This window comes from Protopterus annectens, chromosome 7.part1 (genome assembly GCF_019279795.1).
Source record: "Protopterus annectens isolate FY-2018-M chromosome 7.part1, PAN1.0, whole genome shotgun sequence".
NCBI lineage: Eukaryota > Metazoa > Chordata > Ceratodontiformes > Protopteridae > Protopterus > Protopterus annectens.
Window position 1 is genome coordinate 229,574,488 of NC_056740.1, and position 22,038 is coordinate 229,596,525.

The window sequence follows — 22,038 nt, forward strand, 5'->3', positions numbered from 1 at the left end:
ATATGTTCATCTAGATTATGGCAAGTTCTAATGGCATATGTTGGTTTGTAGTCACATATGTTGAGAGGCAGCCTACTTTTGCCAGTTTGTCGGTTTGTTTGTACGAATCCAGTCTAATGTTTAGTGTCTCCCTGAAGTTTTGTTGATTCTAGCAGGTGTGCTTATTAACTGTCTGAAAGTTGTACAAGTTTATGGATTCACTGGGGGTAGTAAAATTTATGAGTTGACAGTCTATGTTTAAGTCTCCAAGTATTATACTTTCATGGTTAATTTGTTTTTATATTAAATCCAGGATGCTTTCAGCAGTATCAATGTTATTCCTTGGTGGTATATAAATTGCTGTTAAACATGGTGCTTTCCTATTGTTGATTTCTTGGAGTGTTATTAGAAGTTCAGCATTGTTAAATTTGGGTATTTCCTGTGGAAGTAAGGTGATTGTTACAGAATTTTGAGAGATGACTGCTGCACCACCTGCACGCTTGTTTTGTTGGTCATCCCCGAGTATATTGCATCTTGGGGGGGGGGGGGTGATCTCATTATCCTTTATTAATTTTTTTTAACCAGGTTTCAGTAGCTATGACTACTGAAGGAGTGGACGTGGCAAGATCTGCATGCATGTCATGGATTTTATTGCACATACTTCTTAGGGTCATATTTAGTAAGGATAGTTTGGATTCTGTTTTTTGTTGAGTTGAATTAGGGAACTGGTTTATTTTGGGGGTGGAAGTAATGGTTTTATGAACAGTGGGACCCGAGTTAGGGGTCAATAGCTCCATTAATGTTCTGAATTTATATTTTACAGAGGAAAGTGTGGTCAGTTATATTTTGGTATTGGTCTGGCATTGATCATAAATTTGGATGCTTAGTTTTGAGATATTGTTTGTACAGCTATGGTGTTGTAGAGAAAGACAAGCTGGAGAGATGTTGATATTCTTTGCGAAGATTGGCTGAAGTCCTAAGTATATGAAGGGGATGGACTGATAATTGGCGATGAAGGCTAGCAGAGTGAGGAGGAATAATAAAATAATCTGAGTTAAGAACATTTTAAATTGGGTTTACCTTTATTGCAAATGAAGATTAGAAAAATGTTAGGAGGGTACTGGGTTGGTTGTAGAGATGTAATTTGATAATTAAAGGGTGGAAGGATTAAGACAGTTTGAGAGAGAGTTTTGGGTACTAAACTAGAGCTGGTGTTACAGTTGAAAGCAATGCTAATTGATAGTTTTTTCTTTTGGATGGAAGTAAAGGTACTGGTTTGAGGAATAGGTGAGTGGTGCTATGTAGAGTAAGGGGAGTGGGTTTTGCAAGGGCGAATAAAGTTGAAACCTTGGCAAAGAACCAGGGGAGAAAAAAAAACAGTGACTGAACTTAACAGTCACAAATCTGCTGAGAGAGATGAGTAAAAGGAACAATGCAGTTTAAAAGGCCTCTGTGCTAGAAAATTTTGATATTGTTGCTCTAGGAGACAGTTTTAGTAGAATTAGTCCAATATCACCTTGACCTGACTAATGGTGATAAAAAATTGCACTTGACTGTTTGAGCAACTGTGTAACGTAAGAAGATTTCTATGGACTTTGAAATGCATGGTCCAAAGCCTACCTCAATTCATACAGATCAGCAAAACAATGAGAAACGTAAGCAAGAATGCAGGAGTGCAGCTCTGGAAAAATATGGCTCAAAACTAAAAGTGATTATACAAGAGGAGAAATAAGCTTAATGAAGGTAGATAGAAGACTGCTAAAACAATAAAGGGAGCACAGTTAAAATAGAAAGTACCAATGTGACTGTTGTGGTCTTACAATAGGAGCCATTATAGTGGACAAAGTTATATGTTTATGTTTTAGGGTGCCATAATATTGAAATATTTATAATTTACATAAAAATATAGCCTTCAGACTGGTGTTTTAAAACAACAGATTTCAATGTTACACATCTATTTACTTGCAGGGACATTTTTATAGCAAAATAAGACACACTAAAGAGACAGTTGAGTGTACTGAGTCAATGTTGACTATGGACAAATAGTAGCTAAGAGTGGAAAGTGGTTTAATAACGGTCTCAGGCAGGGAGAAATAGGAAAGGAAGGGGGGAGACCAAAGGCATGCAGTTCCACTAAAGAAAGGCAGGAGGATATAGGTAATGGGAATAGCAAGTCTATAAGTGAAGAAAGTATAAAAGAAAGAAATAGTTTGAGTAAGAGAAGTATGAGTAAATGTCAGTGTCGGTTAGAAAATAGACAGTAAAAACTGGTCAGCAGGATGTTTTACAGACTAGAGGGCTGTTTCTTACAAACTAGGACACTGAAGCATTTCTCAGTCATACCTTTTTAGTATCCCAAGTGTAGTAAACGCCCGAGGCATAGCAACATTGCCAGCAGTAAAGTCAGGACTCATACACTTGAAGACTGTATCATGATGACATTTATTAGCTAGGCTCTATTAACCAGGCAAGAGCCCAGAAATGAAAGTCTGCAAATCCACAGAATGATCCAAGGAGCCAAGTAAAAAAGCTCTAAAGGTGGAATACAGAAGAAAAAGCCAGGAACCCAGCAAATCCAACATACCAAAAGACAACAGCACCAAGTAAATCCAATGTACCAAGACACCAGCACTGAATAAGTACAGTAAATGCAATGTACCAAAAAGATACCAGCACCTTTTTACTGTTCATAAACGGATACCCACAGATGACATTTTTTCAAGGCTATTTTACATTACTGTCTGCATATAGTTTTGCCAATACAGACCCTCAGGCTCTACCTCCTTTCTTAAGGACGAAAAAAAGGACAGTTAGCCCCAGGAAAATATGAAAGCACCCATTCAGTAGTCGAAGTTTAACGTGAAGGAAGATATAAAAACACATTAACTTAAAGGAAGTTTTTCCAGAGAAGGGGAAAGATGTTGAGTCTCTTTCTGCTCTTTGCTAGTAAATCTTCACTTATGTTCCATTTATCTGCTGAAGAAGGTTCAGGTTTTTGGTTCTCATGTTAGCAGAGTTTTTGTCTCACAGAGATACAAGAGTTCAAGGACCAATGGATTTCCACTGACATTGTAAGAGACCACCTCCAGGAGTCTACAAAGACATAGCATAGAAGCGGAGCTTTCAGTCTGTCCTGAGGATGTACAGTTCTGTTAAATCTTACAACAATGTTGCAATATTAAATCACCTCTCTGATCTTCTGTCAAGGATAACCAAATCACCTCTGTGATCTTCTGCCAAGAATAACCAAATCCAGCCAGTATACCAAATCACCTTGAATCTTCTGCCAAGAATAACCAAATCCAGCCAGTATACCAAAGTCGTTATTACCTATGGAGTACTGTAAGTCAGATGTATGCTCCCTGCACAAGCATAGGGTGTAAAGGGGATGTACGTACACTCCCAATTCAGAACTGAAGTGCTGCAGGTGAACTAGGACCCCCCCACTAGTGGAAAGCAGGACATATACATCCAGAGGAAGGAAGGAAGAGAGAGGAACCTTTCAGCCAGTATGAAAATACCACCCATGGAAAATGAAAACTAGAGAGCAGGAAGTGGGATGGAGTGAATACTGCAACAGTGAAAAGGACATATACCATTATTGTAAGATTTTACACAGCTGTTCTATGTCCTTCCATACAACAGTTGCAGTATTCATCACCTCTGGGAGGGTACAAAATCTGCAGTGAAGGCCGGGAGGAGAAAGGCAAGGAGCCCTCCACAAGCCCATGCAGGATAGCCTTGGAAAATCCTGCAATGGCATCAGATTTGTAATGTTTTGTGAATGTGTAAACCAAAGACCAAGTAGCAGCGTCAAGGATGTAGTTGGTATCCAAACCTTTGAAGCAAGCCCCCAAGGAAGCCACTGTTCTAGTAGAATGATTCCTCATGGAAGCAAGTAACTGCTTACCATGAAAATAACAAAAATAAAAATGACCTTGGAAATACGGCAGGAGATGGTTTGCTTACAAACTGCTAGATCCAATGTCCTGGTATGAAAAGAAACAAATATTATGAAATGCCTTTGGATATGCACAGATGGCTCAGATATTTACGCAAAACAAAATATGAACAACCTTCTCACTAGCAGATTGCAGGGAAGGGAAAAAAGAAGGAAGCTGGATAGACTGATAAAGGGACAGCTCATTAACCACCTTGAGCATAGATAGGATTTATATGGAAAGACACCTTGTCACTATGAGCAGCCAAAAAAGAGGAACCACCATCAAGGCCTGTAGTTCAGATACCCTTCTAGCAGAGGTTAAAGCAATCAATAAACAGTCTTCTTGGTACAATGTTGCAAAGGAACAGAAGCAGCAGGCTCAAAAAGCCTCAGTCAGCTTTTCAAGGACAAATTTTAGATCCCAAGGAGCAGGGATGAGCTTTCTTGGGTTCTAATATGAAGGATGGCTTTAAGAAACTGCTTGAAATTAAACCTAGAGCTCAAAGGAGGATTAAGTGGTCAACAGGCAGAAATGGCTGACAAGTGGGCTTTCACTTAAGAATATGCCAAGCTGGCATGTAGTTCACACAGGTAAGAAAGAACCAAGAGGACCTCCCACTGAAAAGAGGTCTTGGTTATGTTCAAGATACCAACCAAAAACTCTCTCCCATTGGGACATATGTAATTTTCTGGTATTGGGTTTCCCAACCTCTTGAAGGACCCTTAGCACGTCCTCAGAAAACTGGGATTGGAAAGGAATCAAAACCTTATTACCCAAAGCATCATTTGAAAAGTGGCTAGATAAGGGTGAAGGAGAGTTCTTTTGTCCTGTGTGAGACTTTCCATGCAGTGAATAATGGAATGAACTGCATGGATTTAATCCATCTGGCCAGGACAGAGGGGAAACCCAAGGGAGTCACCAACAACTTTTTTTTGTAAAGGACCCTTGGAAGACTAGGAAAGACATACAGGAACATTCCTTTCCAAGAGACAGACATGGCATCCAATTTCCAAGCAAAAGCACTTGGGACTCTGGAACAGAACAGTGAGTTGTCTGTTGAGCGGAGGCAAGAGATCTTCTTGAGGAATACCCCTCCAATGAACTATGTACAGAAACACTTCCCTGTGAAGCATGCATTCATGGAGGCTGTATCTGGGACCTGCAGGCAGAATCTGCCACAAGAATGTGTGCTCTGAAGCTATACAGACTGCCTGTAGGGTGACCTGAAGATTGATAGGTATTTTCCATGTTTGAAAGGCTAACCTGCAAAAAGGTTAAGACCTCATGTTTGTTGATGTAGCACAGGACTATAGCATTGAATGTTTGAAGCCTTAATGGACCCGGGATCCAGTGTGCATGCGAAGCTTAAAAGGGCCAAAAAAAGCAAGCATTTCCTTGAGGTTGATGAGATCTACCCTCTGCTGTGGAACCAAGGGCCTGCAGCTTCAAGGTGCTGAAGCAGTAACCCAACCCAGCTCAGATGCATCTGTGAAGGATTTCCTGATACAATTGATTAGGGTGAAAAGGAACACGTGGATCGAGTGACAGCTGCAGAATCCACCAGTGAAATTCCAGTTTGAGACAAGGGAGCAGAGGAATGAGATGGTCCAGTGGGTCGAGGTGTTTAAGCCACACTGATTTTGAAGTACCACTGGAAACTTCCTCATATAAAGCTTGACCTAGGGAAGCATGGGAACAGGGAGCGCCATGAACCCCAGAACTCTGAGAAATTCTCTGGCTGAATAAAGGACGGGGGTATGGATGGGGACAGAAAATAATTTGTGTGGTACAAAACCTTGAAAGCAGGAAGAGAAGCAGCACTGGAACAGTATGGAACCTACAGCCTAGGAAAATGTGATCCTGAGATGGATTAAAAATTGACTTCTGAAGGTGGACAGTGAATCCCAGGCTGTGCAACAGAAGCAGAGTAAAATGAAGATACTGCACCAGTTTGGATTGGGATGGAGCCTGAAGCGAGAGGTCATTCATATCAGAAATTTTAAATACGCTGAACCCTGCAAAAGGTGACTACTATTTGGTGAATACCCTTGGGTATACCAAAAGCACAAAGGGCAGAGCTGAGAAAAGAAAATGGAAAGAAACAAAGTAATGCAAATATTACCTTCACATTCCTATTCACCCTCCATTCATGAAAATGTCCTTCAGATCCAAGGAAACCATATAGACCTGAGGAAGCAACAGAGGAAAAGGAATGCAAACAGCATCTGGAAGGAAGGCACTATGAGAAACGTGTTCAGAAAGGAAACATTCAGGGCAGGTCTCAAAGATACTCTTTCCTAGGAACCACAAACATCCTAGAATAAAAACAAAAACACTTCTTGGTCTGTGGAACCAGTTGAATGGTACTCTGTTCCAGCAGACCCTGCAATACACCTGGAAAATGAAGAAGCTCTTCTGCAGAGGTTAAGGAATACTGGGAAGGGTCTTCCAGGTCATAAAGTAACCCTGCCAGATAATGGAGAGAACCCAGGTGTTTGTGGTAATCAGCTGCCAAACTGGCAGAGAAAGAGCCTAAGGGACAAGGGAATCTGGCTAAAAGGAAGGAAGGGCAAACAATCAGATGGTTGCATATTTGTCAGGAAAGGACTGCTTTTGAGTAGGCTTTTCCTAAAAAAAACACACTCAGGAGCCTTCTTACCTTTGGAAAACTATCTAGGTAGCCTAGGCAAAAATCAGTCTTACTAGGATAGTTTCTCTGAAACTTGGTAACAGAGGAGAAAAAAATCTGCTTCAAATCTTTTGCGACCTTACCTTGATCATGTAAGGTCTTGAAAAGGTCCACCACAGTTGCAACAAAAATTCTGGTTATGCAAGGGAGCATCCATAAGTTTCATTTTGATATCATCTGGCAAGGCCTGAAGGTGAAGCCAGTAGCAGCACCTCATCACAGAGCCAGAGGCAGCAGCCCTAGAAGATGCATAAGCTGCAGCATAGCTGCATTTGATAGAGTGATAGGCAGCCTGAGAAAAGGAACTAAGCACGGAGAGAGCTGAGGCCTTACTCTCAGTCATGCATACCAAAAATAATCTTCCCAATCTTGGGGGAAAAAAAAAAAAAGAGACTAGATGTACCTTGTCATAAAAGTCTGGTAACTGATGGCCCTGAAGGCTAAAGTAGCTGAAGTGTATACCTTTACCAATCCTCTCCATGGCTCTACTGTCCTTATCCAAAGGAAGGAGCTTGGAAGAAGGCAACAGCCTAGAAGGCTTACCAGTAGGTACAGAAACCATGCAGGATCAGATTAAGGGCACTTGCACAAGAATTTGCACCCATCTGACATTTTATAGAACCTATTGGGTTTCTTAGGAGCTGGATGTTGAGAATCCAGTGTCAGGGAAGCAGTCGAGAAGGAATTCAATCCAGCAGCTAACACAGGAGGGACAGCTGAAGGTTTAGGAGAATCATTTGTAACAATTCAAAATACCTTTTCTGGACATCCAACACTTGGGAGCAATCCCATTTGAAATGTTCCATCATACTCAAAACAGTGTCAAAGGAAAGCTCCTGCAAAGGTGAATCAGTACTAACAGATTCCTTGTCAGACCCATAGTCTAAAGGTGAAGTTAACGGAGGGGAGCAGGCTAAGGAGTCAGCCTCAGAGACACAAGTCTTATCCAAAGACTCTGGTTCCCTAGCCTGCAGGGAGAGAGGATCAATAAAGTAAAGAAAATGAAACCCTGTGAGGAGGCCTCAATGCCATCAAGGCACTGAACAAGCTTTGAGTGAAGTCCTGCTATTCTGTTTATGGATCCCCAGGGGATGACACCACATGCTTAGTTTTCTGTATTTTCTTCACTGGGATGTCTGCTGTGACAAAATGAGGAGGTTCAGACCACTGCCTGGATTCAATTAAGGTAGCAGACACCTCTTCAACATGGATCTGAGGAATCCCTTTAGGCCTTTTAGAAATCTGATGTGGTTCCCCCTCAGCATCTGTGGTGGAATTTTACAAGTCCTCTGAGGATGTGTGAGAAGCAGGTTCAGTGCTGGCCTATGAAAAGGTCCTAGCAGAAGAAACTGATAGTGTCCAACTATCCTCTGGTTTCTCACTCATGAGATAGTCATCCTGTGGAGGCTGGACAGCAGCAGACTCGGGCCCAGATGACTTGGATTTCTTTTTTGGTAAGCCGTACTTTGGGGAAAGTGGATTCTGCCAAGGTACTGTGGAACAACCTGCATATCATTGCTGGAGCCTTCCTTTGTCCTGACAAGAGTGCTCTTCAAACTATCTGGAGATGTACAGAGCTAAGTATATTTATCTGGCACTTCAGAGTTGTGTACTGTTAATTGTTGCTTGACTAATTTTATATCATTGCTGGCGGACTTCAGAGTTGTGCACTGTTATTTTTGCTTCACTGTATAGTTTTTCAGATCTGTGCTGAAGGTGGTGTTTTCCCCTATCCACTGCCCCTATTCCTGTCTTGTTTAAATTTGGAGGCTTTTGCAGTTGCCTGCCCCCCACTGTAGATTTGATCTGGGACCCTCCCCCCAGTCCCACCTATTTACCTCATTCTATTTAATAGACTCCTGCACTTGTTTGTAGTCATTTTTAATTTAATTGCATTGTTTTAAACTGTTTGGTCTAACATTGCTACATACTCAAGTGTGCTAGCTTGCACTGCATTTGAATTGTTTTTACTGCTGTTTTAGCTACTTTTCTGTATAAAAAATCAAATCTAAGCCTGTTTCCTACCTTTCCTGTAACTAGTGCAGTCCATATTCAGATTTGCTACATCTAGGACTGTATGTAAGCTTCTGAGCCCCCCAAGCTTTGTGTTGGAGGGAAGCCTTCTAGCAGTGGAAGTGGTAAGCACTAGGTAACGTATCTACCACATAAGGAGTGATTCTGGCCAAGAAATTGTAGCTATAGACCGTTTGGGCAGTTTCCCCCCCTCTCTCAACTTTCTGATTTAAAAGCCCGCATTTGCACTTATCCCCCTTTCCTGTAACTAGTTTAGTCCAGATACAGATTTAGTTTTAGCACTTGAATTTGCTTATTCGTGATCAGCACTTGTTCAGAACTTGTAAGCACTAAATAAGCTAATTACTACAGCACTCAACCTTCCTCATTACTTAGAAGAAAACAGTTTTCGTACTTACTTTCCTCACTTGCTTAGAGAAAAACAGCTCTTGCACTCATTTATCTAAAGGAAATTAGTTTTTATTCAGGCAAGTCCAAGGGTCAGCTCCCAGTGTTCTCTCCTGTCTATCTGATTAATCTGAGCAATGTAGAAATTGCCTCATGTACACAGACAACTGTCTCCTCCTACCACCCAACACTATAACCTGTGAGAGATGCACTTATCTAGCCAAACTGGAGGTAAAGCTCTCTCAAAGACTGAACTTGACAGTCAAGAGGAAAAGGTAAACACTTGCACCACACCACACTCATCACATAGTCTCACTAAATCTACACCACCAAAATCCACACAAACAAAAACATTCACGGAGGCTCTCAATAATAATCTGCTCAAGCAACAGAGACCTCCAAAGCAGAAATGCAAGCAACCTCTACCCCCCAACACAACCCAAATGACACACAGCTTGCAGACTCAGTGTGCCACTCAACCACAGCCAATAAGGCAAAACAACGTACCAAACATACTAGTCATAGGTGACTCTATAGTCAGGCACACAGATGTCCCACTCACCAGGCTAAACAAGGTTACTGCCAGCTGCTTGTCGGGTGCCAGGATCTGCCACATAACCCACGCACACAGGTCACTCCACAAGTACAAATATGACTCATCTTCCATGTTGGTGTGAACAACCTGAGATGTACCTACCTGGCCTACATGGAGAGAGACATGGAAGAACTCTCCGATCTTGTAGCCCAGGCAGGTATGACCCTATCCCAGAGTAGCATTCTGCCATCACCTAGAATGATACTGCAGTACAAGGACAAAATGATTGACTTCAACAATTGGCTAAGCTTCTGGTGTCATTCTAAAGGAATCCAGTATCTGTCTGCCTGGGATGACATGGTCGACAGACCATGATGCTTTTCCAGAGATGGCCTGCACTAGTCACCCCTGGGATTCCGGATACTGGTTCAGGTTCTTGCCGCCCCTATAGTGCCTTTTTTAGGCAAGGTTCAAATGACAAATTCACCACCTTAACAGGCAAGCAAAAATTGAGGGTGATGCTACTCAATGCTAGAAGTTAATCTCAAAATGCACTCACTCGAGGTACTCCTTAAAATGGAGAACATAGATATCTGTGCAGTGACTGAGACCTGGTTCAAGGCTTCAGAGAGCACCCCTGCACTACCAGGCTACAACTCATACCACACTTTTCGGTCATGTAACCTGGACCGGAAAACCAAAGGCGGAGGTATGTCCATATTCATTAAGGATATCTACACCTCCAGGCTAGTTGCTCAGTATAATGCATCAGAGGTTATCCAAGTGCAACTAACTCTGGGCAAAAGTACAATCCAAATTGTAGCTTGCTACAGATCCCCCACCATGCCCCAGGATTTCCACTCCTTTTCTTGATGTACTGGAAAATATTAGGGTTCAGTCAAACACCCTAATAATGGGTGATTTTAACTACCCCACCATTAACTTGGAAAACTACTTGTGTACCAACTCCTTCACTCAATGCTTTCTGGAATTCATAAACTTCAATGCCCTGGATCAACTTAACCATACCCCCACCAGGGGCAACAATATCCTAGATGTAGTCATTACCAACATGAGTGACCGGTGTTCCACACCTGAAGTCAGCACCTCATTGGTCCGATCCGACCATAAGCTAATCACCCTAGATATCCACATCCTGCCCCCACTCCCCATTAAGGAAACCACAGTAAAAATTTTCTCCAAAGCTAACTTCATGCTCAAGACAGAAGTGGTGAACTTCATGACACCCATGCAGATGGGCAATACAGTTACAACTACTGAATCCTACACAAATGCATTTTATAAGCACTTACACGAGTGCATGGATCGTGCTATCCCAAAAAGAACAAAGACACTATCCTCCAAAAAAAGGAAGCCAATCTGGTGGTCCTCTGCCATAAACAAACTGTACAACAGAAGGAAGAAAGTTGCAAAACAGAGTAAAAATCCCATGAGTGGAGGAGCTTCCCGGTCAGCCTCGGTATGAAGCTGCAATCCCTAATAAAATCCTCCAAAGCTAGTTACAAAAACAAAATTGCCACTGATTCTAAAGAAAACCACAAAGCATTCTGTAGCTATGTCAAGAATCTCAATGGCAACACTCAGATCTGCTCCGAGTTACACCACAATGGCACTAAATATACAGACCCAACTGATATTGCCAACATCCTGGCAGATAGGTTCATTGCTAACTTTACCTCCCTCTCACCCCCTAAAGGGCCCATCTCTATACTGGAAGAATGCAATGTTCCTGTAATCATGGTTGCACAGGCAAAAAGCACACTCTCCAAAGACAAGAACACAGCATCCATGGGACCAGACAACATCCCAGGCTGAGTTCTACATGAACTGCAGAATGAACTGGCACCCCACCTAAGTACCATGTTCAGTCATAGCCTCACCTCAGGCTTTGTGCCCGCTGAATGGCACACAACAACAGTTACCCCACTCCACAAGGGAGGAGCCACCATGGACCCCAGGAACTACCGCCCCATAAGCCTGATGAGCCTGGTCTGCAAAGCCATGGAACGTATTATGGAACTTATAAACAGACATTGGTAATCTCCAAACTCTGGACCCCACTCAGTTTGTATTTGTAAAAGGCAAATCATGTCTCCTAAACCTGATCGACTTCTTTGAAGCAGTCACCAAAGTCGTAGACGACGGTAAGGTGGCTCACACAGCCTATCTAGATCTTCCCCAGGCTTTCAACACCATCCCCCACTCTGGAATTCTAGATAAACTCACTAAACTAGGTATAAATCCCTATATCACAAGATGGCTTGTCAACTGGTTCACTGACAGAACCCACACTGTGAAAGTAACAGACTCCAAACCCAACTTCAGACCAGTGACAAGTGGAGTACCACAGGGTTCAGTCCTGGGTCCTCTCCTGTTTGGTATCTACTTCTCTGAAGTCCAGGCTAACACAGAAAGTCTTTGACTAATGAAGTTCGCAAAGGACTGAGAACTAGGAGCCATAATCGAAACTTCTAATGACGTGGACATTCTACAAAAGGGCCTCACAGACAGATGCCTGGTGTCAAAACCATGGCCTCAAGCTCAATGCCAAAAAGTGCACTGCCATCTCCTTTGGTAAAAACTCATGAACTACAACATAGGTGGTAGTATACTTAACACCGAAAGTGTGATAAGAGACCTTGGGACACAGGTGGACAGTAGTCTCTCCTTTGATAATCACATCGCCACAGTAGTCGGGAAATTCTTCTACATGGCACACCTCATCACAAAAGATTTCTCATCCATAAAAAAAAAAAAAGAGGTCATTGTTCCCCTCTACTCATTACTCATTAGGCCCATTATAAAGTACAACACCCCTTTTGGTATATACCTCACAAGACATCTACAACTGGAAAGGCCGCAGAAATACCTCACAGAGGATTACCAGTCTCAAACAGATGCCATACGCAGACCATCTCAAAAAACTCCAGCTTTACTCTGTCGCATATTGCCTACTCAGAGGTGATCTCTGCCTAACATACAAAGCTATGTCAAACCCAGAGATGTTGGACATGCTCCACTTAAAGAAATCCCAATCCCTCCAAACTACATGCTCTAGGGACATAAACCTTGTCACCACAACAAACGGAACATACCGGAGGGATAGATTCCTGTCCCAGGGACTTCCCATACTCTGGAATAAACTACCTATCTATATCAAACAAAGCTCCTCATTAGCACTCAAGAAAAATCTTGATGATTGGATGGGAAACAGGAAATTCACCCCGGGGGATCACTTCTGTCATTCTGCTCGACAGTGGCACAGGAAAATAATTTTTTTGGGTGGCAAAAGCCAGGGTACCTTTTTGGCTAGGCTTGTATAGGCCCTAGGGCCGATAGCCTAGTACCTACCTACGAAGCAAAACCTGAGTCACTGGTTCAAGGTAAATGGAAAGTGAAGAAAGGTGGCTATGCAAGGTCTTGGGTAGAAAAACCTGACAGATGAAACACTGTCACACACCATTTTACGACCAATCCTACCATTTCCCACTAAAATAACATTAACATTTCTTAATTTTGCATTCTCTAAGCTAATCCCACCCACTGTCAAATTTCAAGCAATCACTAGACTTCTCCCTAAACTAGCAGCACCAATCAAATTGTACAGTCTCAACCTCTAACAACCAGGTCTACCATACATTCCCCATTTACACTAATTAGATTAAATTTAGACTCCAATCAAATCTATCCAAGTTCAGTTCACCCTCTTGCACACTAAAATGCCCTATATATATACATTTTATATATATATATATATATATATATATATATATATATATATATATATATATATATATATATATATATATATATATATATATATATATATATATATATACACAAATTATGTTACTCCCACCCCTCATACTAATCACTCTACTACTATACCAAACCTTAGCCACAACACTCGTAAATAAAACCACTACAAACTGCTTCACTACAACCTCTTCCACCAACCTATCCCAAAAACAAACCCACTACTCCAATATATCCCCTCAAGTATTTCACTATCCACTCCCTTAGTGCAACTCGAAAATCAAAACCACAGAAACCACCAGACCCCATTTTATCACATTAAACTCAAGCCTCAAAACTAAAAACATCCCAATAGACACTTATCACACACCCTAAACCCTGGACTAAGCAATCAAGCAAACTCCAAAAGCTTAAAACTAAATAACTATTAATAGTTATTTAAGTTAATAGTTATTTAGGTTAACCTAAATAACTATTAACCTAAATAACTACATGCAATAAGATAACATCACAGTATGGACTGAACAAAATAAACCAGACATATTAGCCATAACCAAAACTTGGTAACATCCCAAACAAACAGATTTTACCACCCAATTTCACCATATACATGCTCGAAAGACCAAAAAAGAAAGGATCCCCCTCCACATACAAACATTACTCGCTGCTCAAACAGTATACCCACATTCCATAATGCTGAGATACTAAATTACCAACTTAAACCTTAAAAAAAATGTATCACAGTCTACATCCCACCCGGAAACAATGAACCAGTCCTGGAAAATATTCTGTCCTGGGCATCTGAAAACATTAAATTAGAAACAGCCATCCTGGGTGATATGAACATAAATTGGCAATCCATCAATGCAAATTCCCTCAACACAAATATTAATCTATACGGCTTTAAACAAAATTACAAACCCAACTAGATTCAATAAAGACTTCACTAGCCATTGACCATCTTTCAGCTTTTGCCATCAGTGCTACCAACTTCTTTCGGCTGCTCCCGTTAGGGGTCGCCACAGCGGATCATCTGTTTCCATTTCTTCCTGTCCTCTGCATCTTGCTCTGTCACACCAACCACCTGCATGTCCTCTCTCACCACATCCATAAACCTTATCTTAAGGCCTTCCTCTTTTCCTGTTGCTTGGCAACTTCATCCTTAGCATCTTGTTCCCAATATACTCTGCATCCCTCCTCAGCACATGTCCAAACCAATGTAATCTTGCCTCTCTGGCTTTGTCTCCAAATTTTCCAACCTGGGCTGACCCTCTAATATACTTACTCCTAATCCTGTCCACTATCATCACACCCAGTGCAAATCGTAACATCTTTAACTCTGCCACGTTCAGCTCGGACTCCTGCCTTTTTGTCAATGCCACTGTCTCTAACTAATATAACATAGCTGGTCTCACTACCCTCTTGTAGACCTTTCCTTTCAGTCTTACTGGTACTAGTCTGTCACAAATCACTCCTGAAACTTCTCCACCCACTCCATCCTGCCTGTACTCTCTTCTTCACCTCTCTTCCACACTCACCATTACTCTGAACTGTTGATCCCAAGTATTTAAACACATTCATCTTCACCACCTCTACTCCCTGCATCCTCACCATTCCTCTATCCTCCCTCTCATTCGCACACACATATTCTGTCTTAGTCCTGCTGACCTTCATTCCTCTTCTCTCTAGAGCACATCACCAACCTCTCCAGGGTCTGCCTCCACCTGTTCCCTACTCTCACTACAGATCCACCTTGCTAAAAAAAACTGCCTGAAAGCAGTTAGAAATACAACTAAACAACAAACACAAAGTACTGAAAAATATAAACTGGACACCACTAAAACTTTTACCCCTCAATGATGCTGTACAATACTTCAACACCACATTTGTAAAAAAAATACTGGACAATCTTACCCCTGTACAAACAGAGTAAAGACAACCAAAAACCCATGGATAACCTCCAACTGCTTAGACCTCGTGAAACAGTGAGACATGGCTTGGAGTAAATGGAAACACAATAAAACCCAACAAAATCTCTAAACCTTTAGAGAATTAAAGTAACCAAACTAGTAGAATATTTAAAAAAAAATCCTACTACTCTTACCTTCAGCTGCAATGCAAACATGGCCCCCAAAAATTCTGGCACTCCATATCTACCCTCATGAACCCAGGAACACTTCCCCACTCCCAATACCCCCCCATATCAAATAGCAGAGGAATTTAATAAAATACTTCATAAAATCCATAGATGACCTTTTCACCACCAAAACTAATGCAGGGCACCCCCATCTAAAATAACACTATCTACAGTAACTCTACACCACTCAGTACAAACAAACAAAGCCCACAATTACACAGGGGTAATGGGGCTATTTGGTTGGTTATCTTTCTCCCTCCAGCCTATACAAATCTCAAAAATAAAAAAGCTACTGCTCCATCTAAAAACCTGGTCCACATCAGCAGACAACCTCCCACCCAATACCTAAAACTCTGTGCAGACTGTTAATCTCAGAAGCCTTAGCCCCCACAACATGGAAACAGTCAACTCCAATACACAAAGGTGGAAACTCCAGAAATGTCCAGTTTTTGACCAATATCAATATTATCCCCTCTATCCAAAATAATGAAAAGATGTATCCATCAACAGTTAGTGATGTACCTACTACAAAACAACCTGCTCACTCCAACTCAGCATGGTTTCTGGCCAGGCCATAGTACATCCACTGTACTTTTATCCTTTACAGACACTACAGAGCCAAGGATAAAGGATACCTCATATCCACAGTATTCCTAGACCTCTCAAAAGCTTTCAACACAGTTTCACACCCATTACTTATAGAAACACTATCCAACCTAGGATGCTCCACCACCACACTTCAGTGGTTCAAGAGCTATTTATATGACCAAAAGGAAATAGCAAAATGGTCTAACCAACTCTCTCCCTTCCGACTAAACCATACAGGAGTTCCCCAAGACTCCATCCTAGGTCCCCTACTATTTAAAGTATTCACCAATAATTTACACACTGCATCACACCCAGTAACAATAATCCAGTAGGCAGACGACTCAATCTTAAATCTGCACATCTTGCACTCTGCTGGAACTACAAAATAAAACCCAACGATCTTTCACAGCAATTGAATCCTGGCTCACAAAGTCCCAACGTTTTCTAAATAAAAAAACAAACCACTATCAAACCAACTAACATATACACAAAAAATACACAACCTAATCTAATAAACCTACTGCCTGTCCTGCCTTAGCAAACCTAAACAATACAAACCTAGCAGACCTTTCAGATCAGATGATAAAAATCTGCTTGAAATCTATAAACTTTCCAGTAACACAGGGAAATTGATATACTCTTACTCCATTTCAAAACTATGGAACTCCCTCCCACCAAACATTAGACTCACTCCTAGCCTCTATTTAAAGCTTCCTTAAAAGAACACTTGGATCATGGCTATCCACATGCCTAACTCCAGACCAACTCTCTTCTACTCTGCTATATTACCTCCTCATATAATACTAACTTCCTTCATCTAGAATTAATCTACTTCTAACATCAGAAACATTTTGGAAGCCAAGTCACTTATTAACAACTGAGTACCTTCTCATCCCTGCCATTATACCTGTACTTACCTAGGTCTAAGCAGTCCGACTCCAATCCGTTTCATAGATTTTAACTTCTTAATAGCAAGTACAATCTAAGCAAATACTATTAACTCTAGAATGCAAATCATGGAACTGTGAATGCATGTAAACTCAATGTCCAACATGACATGTTTTTATTATTACACAAGTAACAGTAAGTGCTTGTTTAACAAACTTACAGATTGTGTTGTTTCATATATACAAATTTGTAACCAAATCAATGTGGAGCTTTTCTCTCAGGGCCTCCGCTGAAAATGGGCTATGTAACCCCAGACGGACTATCCCAGTAAAAGAATGTCAACTAAATAACAGTGTGGTCATGAGATGCACCTAAGCAAAACAGGCACCATCATGACAGTCTTTACTGGGAATCTCCCGCTCACACTGACAGTTCCCATTCTTGGATGACATGCAACCCAATAAACAATGTAAGAAAAAATAAAAAAAAAAAACAATTGGGCACTTATCTGAAAAATATAAGCTCTGTAAACCAGGAAAGTGAAGGACATTCAGGCAGATGTTTGAAATGGTGGCAATGAAGTTCAGAGTTTGGAACGCATGTACATTACCTTTATGCCCTACACTTGCATAGGGGAGCATGCGTCTGACTTTCAACACTCCCTAGTTAATAAAGGCTTTGGTATACCAGCCAGACATTGGGCTATCCCTGGCAGAAGATCCCAGTGGTGATTAGTTCTGCATATTTTGTGAGGAACCTCCTGGGATTTTCCAAGTTTGTTGTGAGAGACAAACTCAGTGGAGCACTGTACTCTGTAATGGGTGCCGAATATAGGGGACAATCTTTTTGACCGATATGAAATACCTTTTGCTACTGTTGTAGAAACCAGAAAGATTTCCTGACAACAGTTGCCATGTAATGATCAAAGGAGAAGGAACTCATCAAACCAAATGCTCAGATTTCAGACTACCTTTCATTTTGTAAAGGTGTGTCATTTATACTGTACATTGTAGATAACTTTTGTTTTCCAAAAGACACATTGCTATGTTTTACCTTAGTTAATACCTGGTGTACAGAAAATGGGCTTCAGTGGAACACCAAACTCTTTCTAAGGGGTGCAGCCATCTGCAGGATTTAATTTCACCTTGCGATAGTCTGCAAATTTGGTTAAATCAGTACTCCTGGCTATAATTTTTGAGATCAGTGAAGTTGGTACCAAACACAAGCACAGAACCCTTGGTGACACCACTGATTACCTTAATACTATCTAAAGAGATGCCAACCATGTTTATACTGGTTCCATCTTTTAGCCACCAGGCAAGCCATCTTACAGAGTAAGGATCCATTTTAAAGATGACAGTTTAGTAACAATTACAGCAGGAGGGTGGCATGATGGGTCTAGGACACATGCTCGACTAGCATATGTCAATCACAAAACATCGAACACACATACACGAAAGCGCTTAACATCGAAAAGCACTTCCGTGTATGTGTAGTTAAAAAAATAAATAAAATCTATGTTTCTGCAGGGGGGCTTCGCCCCCCCCCCACACCCCACCTACTTTAATATTCTCACTCAGAGATCACACTACAGTGGGGGAAAAGGGAATTTTCCCTTACCCGCACTGTAGTCCGATCTATGAAACAGGCACACATACACAGAAGCGCTTTTCGATGTTAAGCGCTTTCGTGTATGTGTGTTTGATGTTTTGTGATTCGGACATATGCTAATCGAGCATGTGTCTGGATCCCGGCATGACATACGTTTGCAAATGCTTTGGCCAGATCTACATAAGCTGCACAAAGAGTATGACCGGTGTTGACACCTTATTAGGCACGATCTTTGGATGAAGCAAAATTACTGGGGGTCAAGCATAATGAGACTAGAGGATAAAAATTAATGAGCTCAATTAGGATACACTTCATAGCTTTACTGGTAATTCCCAGGATCAGAGATAGGGCCACCCTTTTGGAGGGGCATCACCACGGCATTACACCAGGATTTGGGTATATAGCCAATGATTAGACTTAGATTAATCAATTTAAGTGGAAACAGACATCAGCTTGTATGAGGCCAGGCCATTTAAAATGTATCCAGGTATGTTATTAGGACCCACAGAGAAACTTTTTTTTTTGTTTTAGATACCAACATCACAAGAACTTGTGCCAATACCACTTATCCCAGATCATCATATCTTCCTATCAATACTAAAGTATTTCATTGAAGTTTGCAAAAAATGTGATTGCTAATGTATTTACAATAACTTTTGAGTCTAAGTGGTGGGTATCATTAAAGAAGAGTTCAAAGCACTAAGTGTTACTACTTAGTCTTCTAATATAGCCATATAAGAACTTTCTTTGCTCCAGAAGCTAATCTTCATTCACAGGTTGCTTTACTGATCCTTACTGCACCTTTCATTTTCTTGGTGCTATTTTTATACTATAATAATTGAGGAGTATTTGCCTTGCTGCACAGTTTGAATTATTTCCTCTTGTTATAAAGTTTGTCAGTTAACCACTGGGGGGGGGTATTTAAATTTCCCCACTGTATCTGGCTCTAGTGAGAACTGCTAGATCCATGCTTTTTTGTCTAATTGTCCAATTGGTCTTAAAAGCTCTTTAGTGAAACTGGATGCTTTTCGTCAGTACTAGTGAAATCACAGGTACATTTTGAGATTTCAAATTGTACAAGGTTCACCCATATGAAGTACTTAAATACAAACATGTTGGTTACATGGCAGGAATAGTAGTTTTATGAACAATTATCAGGAATTTATGGTCAAACTTAGAAAAAGAAAGACTAGGGGCCAGATTCTAAAAGACTTGCACTGGAGTAAATCACTTAAACCAAAAGCAAAGCCAGTCTATAAATATAGGCTTTTGGAATCTGGCCCTAGGGAGTAGAACAAGTACAGACAATAATAGTGAGAACTGGATCCAGAGTATGTTGGCCTCCAGGATATTTGCTGATCATTTGGTACAAGGAATTCATATCAAAAGCAAGAACTCTCTGGCCATCATCTCCTACAGGTATAAGTAGCCCACTCTATGGATGGGTAGTAATTCACCTAGTATTATGGAATTACTGTTTACAGGAATTTCTTCAAAAACTTCCACAGATCCAACAAGATTATCTGGAGACAAGAGTGCAGACCACAAACCTTCCTAAAGTAAAATAACTGGTTTGGAGCCCAAGTGTTTAAACCAGAATAAAGACACTACATCAATGGGCCCCAATAACATCTCAGGAAGTTTAATACATATCATAAAACATGACCTCTCTGGTCCACTTAAATCACTTTTCAGCTGGAGCCTTCAGTCAGGTTTTGTGCCCAAGGAATGGAAGATGGCTACAGTCATTCCGCTGCAGTAAGGAGGTCCAACTACTGATCCAGGTAACTACAGGCCCACAAGCTTTACCAGCCTCATATGTAAGGCCATGAAAAGAATAAACATGAAAATGATAAATGAGGATATAGGTAACCTGCAAACACTGGACACATCACAGTTTGGCTTTGTTAAAGGAAGGTCATGCCTATTAAATCTGGTGGATTGTTTTTGAGAGGGTCACCAAAGCATTGGATGAAGGTAAGACTGTGCACACAGCTTACCTCAACCTGGCCAAGGCTTTTGATACAATACCTCACTAAGACATTACAGATAAGCTCACTAATTTAGGTATAAACCCTTTTATCACTTGCTGGATAGACAACTGGCTCACTGATAGAATCCAGGAGGTTAAAACAGATGAGGTCACCTCCAAGAGGCCAGTCACTAGAAGGGTCCCCCCCAGGGATCTGTATTGGGCCCACTCCTTTTTGGGATCTACTTCCCTGAAATGGAAGAAAATGCTGAAGGTTTATGGTTGACTAAGTTTGCAGATGATTGCAAGCCGCAGGTTATCATCAACTCCCCTGCAGACACTAGCATTCTTCAAAAAGGCTCATCTTGGAATAATAAATGGCGCCAAAGCCATGGTCTTAAGCTCAATGCTAAGAAATGCATAATTGTACTCTATGAAAATCAACCATCCTGGCTAATTACCATGCTGATAACACACCCCTAGGAGTCGACCCAGTGGTCAAGGATCTGGGTACGCACAGACAGTAGCCTTACCTTTAATCACCATGTGGCCACAGTGGTGAGGAAATCCTTTTATGTTGCACTGCCTATAAGTAAGGGCATGGCATCTACGTCCAACCAGGTCATTATTCCACTGTACTCTGCCCTTATCAGACCACAGTACAATGCTCCCTTTGGAATGTACCTGACCAGGCATATACAGCAATTAGAATGACCTCAAAAGTTGCTTAAAAAAAGGGATACAATGTGTAATAAACCTGCCTTATGCAGAGTGCCTTAAAACCCTTTCCCTCTACTCACTCTCCTATAGACTGCTGAGAGGTGATCTATACCTGGCTTATAGGCATCTGCAAACTTCACACTTATGAATCTCCTACGTATTCATAAGTAATGAAGTACCAAAAATACAAGGTTTAGTAACTTGCCTTTTGTCTGTGACTTAAACCAGAACATGCTGGAGAGAGAGATGTGTCCCAGAGACCACCGCTTCTATGGAACAGGCTTCCCATCCATGTGAAGCAGAGTTTGTCTATTATAGGTCCCTTATGGATAGAGGTAGCTTATAATGCCTGTCCCTCAACATCCTATTTGTATGCAAGACATAATTATTCTTTCAGGAAAACTTGGCTAGGCTTAAAAAGACCCCATGGGTCATTAGGCTAGTACCAGTCTATGAATCTATATGGCACATCAAATTACTGTCAAAAATGCTAGTAGTAACCACATCAAATTTCAAACAATTTAAAAAATATTTTTGATTACGTCAATTATATACCATTTTGTTTGTGTCTTTCGGCTTTTCCCGGTTAGGGATCGCCCCAGCGGAACTCCGGTCCGCTAATGATTGGCAGTTGATTTTTACGTACCAGCTTGCCAGGCCTGACGCACAACCTTCAACGAAGGTACGCCCATTCACGCATGTCTCCACGCATTAGACGCTCTAGCTGAGAATCGAACCGGACAGCGTCTTACTGTAAGGCGACAACGCTACCACAGC

General features: G+C 41.3%; 1 protein-coding gene across 1 annotated transcript in view; it reads left to right on the forward strand.

Annotated features, from left to right (window-relative positions):
• The window catches only part of PCSK6 (proprotein convertase subtilisin/kexin type 6), a gene marked incomplete in the record, with an annotated part of 1,289,931 nt that overhangs the window by 268,553 nt on the left and 999,340 nt on the right, over positions 1–22,038 (forward strand).